The sequence below is a fragment of the Triticum aestivum genome, chromosome 6A (assembly GCF_018294505.1).
Source record: "Triticum aestivum cultivar Chinese Spring chromosome 6A, IWGSC CS RefSeq v2.1, whole genome shotgun sequence".
NCBI classification, from domain to species: Eukaryota; Viridiplantae; Streptophyta; class Magnoliopsida; order Poales; family Poaceae; genus Triticum; species Triticum aestivum.
Window position 1 is genome coordinate 534,073,931 of NC_057809.1, and position 3,759 is coordinate 534,077,689.

Here is a 3,759-nt window from a genome sequence, read left to right on the forward strand (position 1 = left end):
TCCTCTTTTGTGTCTTGACGTAGGGTCCAAGTCTCCTGGGTCTTGTTCGTTGAGAAAATCACGTTCCCGAAGGTTTCATTCTGTTTGGACTCCGTTTGATATTCCTTTTCTTCGAAACCCTAAAACAGGCAAAAAGCAGCAATTCTGGGCTGGGCCTCCGGTTAATAGGTTAGTCCCAAAAATAATATAAAAGTGGAAAATAAAGCCCAATAATGTCCAAAACAATAGATAATATAGCATGGAGCAATAAAAAATTATAGATACATTGGAGACGATCAAGCATCCCCAAGCTTAATTCCTGCTCGTCCTCGAGTAGGTAAATGATAAAAACAGAATTTTTGATGCGGAGTGCTACTTGGCATAATTTTAATGTAATTCTTCTTAATTGTGGTATGAATATTCAGATCCGAAAGATTCAAGACAAAAGTTTAATATTGACATAAAAATAATAATACTTCAAGCATACTAACAAAGCAATTATGTCTTCTCAAAATAACATGGCCAAAGAAAGTTATCCCTACAAAATCATATAGTCTGGCTATGCTCCATCTTCACCACACAAAATATTTAAATTATGCACAACCCCGATGACAAGCCAAGCAATTGTTTCATACTTTTGGTGTTCTCTAACTTTTTCAATCTTCACGCAATACATGAGCGTCAGCCATGGATATAGCACTATAGGTGGAATAGAATGGTGGTTGTGGAGAAGACAAAAAGGGAGAAGATAGTCTTACATCAACTAGGCGTATCAACGGGCTATGGAGATGCCCATCAATAGATATCAATGTGAGTGAGTAGGGATTGCCATGTAATGGATGCACTAGAGCTATAGGTATATGCAAGCTCAAAAAGAAACTAAGTGGGTGTGCATCCAACTTGCTTGCTCATGAAGACCTAGGGCAATTTGAGGAAGCCCATCATTGGAATATACAAGTCAAGTTCTATAATGAAAAATTCCCACTAGTATATGAAAGTGACGAAATGAGAGACTCTCTACTATGAATGTCATGGTGCTACTTTGAAGCACAAGTGTGGCAAAAGGATAGTAGCATTGTCCCTTCTCTCTTTTTCTCTCATTTTTTTATTTGAGCCTTTTCTCTTTTATTTATGGCCACTTTTTTTAGTCCGGAGTCTCATCCCGACTTGTGGGGGAATCATAGTCTCCATCATCCTTTCCTCACTGGGACAATTCTCTAATAATGATGATCATCACACTTTTATTCATGCTAAAATTGTATTAACCGGAAACATAATACATGTGTGAATACATAGACAAACATAGTGTCACTAGTATGCCTCTACTTGACTAGCTCATTGATCAAAGATGGTTAAGTTTCCTAACCATAGACATGAGTTGTTATTTGATCAATGGGATCACATCATTAGGAGAATGATGTGATTGACTTGACCCATTCCGTTAGCTTAGCACTTGATCGTTTGTTTACTGCTATTGCTTTCTTCATGACTTATACATGTTCTTATGACTACGAGATTATGCAACTCCCGAATACCGGAGGAACACTTTGTGTACTACCAAACGTCACAACGTAACTAGGTGATTATAAATGTGCTCTACAGGTGTCTCCGATGGTACTAGTCGAGTTGGCATAGATCAAGATTAGGATTTGTCAGTCCGATTGTTGGAGAGGTATCTCTGGGCCCTCTCGGTAATACACATCACTATAAGCCTTGCAAGCATGATAACTAATGAGTTAGTTACGGGATGATGTATTACGAAATGAGTAAAGAGACTTACCGGTAACGAGAAATGAACTAGGTATTGGATACCGACGATCGAATCTCGGGTAAGTAACATACCGATGACAAAGAGAACAACGTATAGTGTTGTGCGGTTTGGCCGATAAAGATCTGCGTAGAATATGTAGGAACCAATATGAACATCCAGGTTCCGCTATTGGTTATTGACCGGAGACGTGTCTCGGTCATGTCTACATAGTTCTTGAACCCGTAGGGTCCGCATGCTTAAAGTTCTATGACGATTGGTTTTATGAGTTTATATGTTTTGATGCACCGAAGGTAGTTCGGAGTCCCGGATTTGAACACGGACATGACGAGGAGTCTCGAAATGGTCGAGACGTAAAGATTGATATATTGGAAGCCTACATTTGGACATCGGAATAGTTCCGGGTGAAATCGGGATTTTACCGGAGTACCGGAGTGGTTACCGGAACCCCCCGGGACTAATGGGCCTTGTTGGGCCATAAGGGAAAGAGAGAGGGGCCGGCCTAGGGTAGGCAGCACCCCCCTTCCCCTTGTCCGAATTGGACTAGGATAAGGGGGGGGGGGCGCCCCCCTTTTTCCTTCTCTTTCTCTCCCTGCCTTTCCCCCTCCTAGTAGGAGTAGGAAAGGGAGGAATCCTACTCCTACCAGGAGGAGGATTCCTCGTCCTAGGCGCGCCAACAAGGGCCGGCCGGCCTCCCCCTTGCTCCTTTATATACAGGGGTAGGGGCACCTCTAGACACACAAGTTGATCACAAAGATTTCTCCCAGCCATGTGCGGTGCCCCCTTCACCATAATCCACCTCGGTCATACTGTAGCGGTGTTTAGGCGAAGCCCTGCTGCGGTAGCTTCATCAACATCGTCACCACGCCGTCGTGCTGACGAAACTCTTCCCCGAGCTCTACTGGATTGTGAGTCCGCGGGACGTCACCGACCTGAACGTGTGCTGAACGCGGAGGTGCCGTACGTTTGGTACTGAGGATCGGTCGATCGTGAAGACGTACGACTACATCAACCGCGTTGTCATAACGATTCCGCTTAAAGGTCTACGAGGGTACGTGGATGACACTCTCCCCTCTCGTTGCTATGCATCACCATGATCCTGTGTGTGCGTAGGATTTTTTTTTGAAATTACTACGTTCCCCAACAATAGGAACATTCCAAAAGATGAGCAGGACTTCTTGAAGATATTGCACGGATGCAACATAGAGACAACAAGACAGATGCAACTAATGTCATGGTTGTAAGAGAATCCTAAAGATGTACCATACACAACAAAGGACATCGCAAACCAGCGAGGTAAATTACGAATGGAGTACCGCCATGCTGATGTGGGGAGCACAATCTCGTACTTCCAAGATACGAAGGCACAAGATCCAGATTTCTATTGGAGAATAAAGCTTGATGATGAGGACAGAGTGGAAAATTTATTCCAGATAGATGGTGCGTCGCGCAGGGCATATGCTAGATACAATGATGTCATCTCATTCGACAGAACATACATGACAAACATGTACAAAATGCCCTGTGCGCCCTTCATTGGTATTAATAACCATGGGCAGTCAATCCAGTTTGGTTATGGGTTTGTTCAAAACAAACTATCTGGTAACTTTGTGTGGCTGTTTAATGCATTCTTGCATGCAATGGGTGGAATTGCGCCAAAGAACATAGTAACAGATCAAGATTGTGCAATGAGGAGTGCTATTGATGAGGTATTCATCGGGATAGTACATAGGAATTGCCGCTGGCATATAATGAAAAAAGCACAAGAGAAGCTTGGGAAGCTGATGGCTGACGATGAGCCACTGAACAATGCATTCAAGGATTGTGTTGACAACAGCCTGACTGGTATTTTACTTCCCACCCTCACTAACTTAAAACACAGAGAAATGGGTTTAGATGCATGATATCAACAGTTACCATCTAATAAGGTGACAAGTTACCAGAGGATTATAACAAAATTACCTACATTAATTATTTTTTGTACTACCCCTATCATGTTCATGTTTGATGGA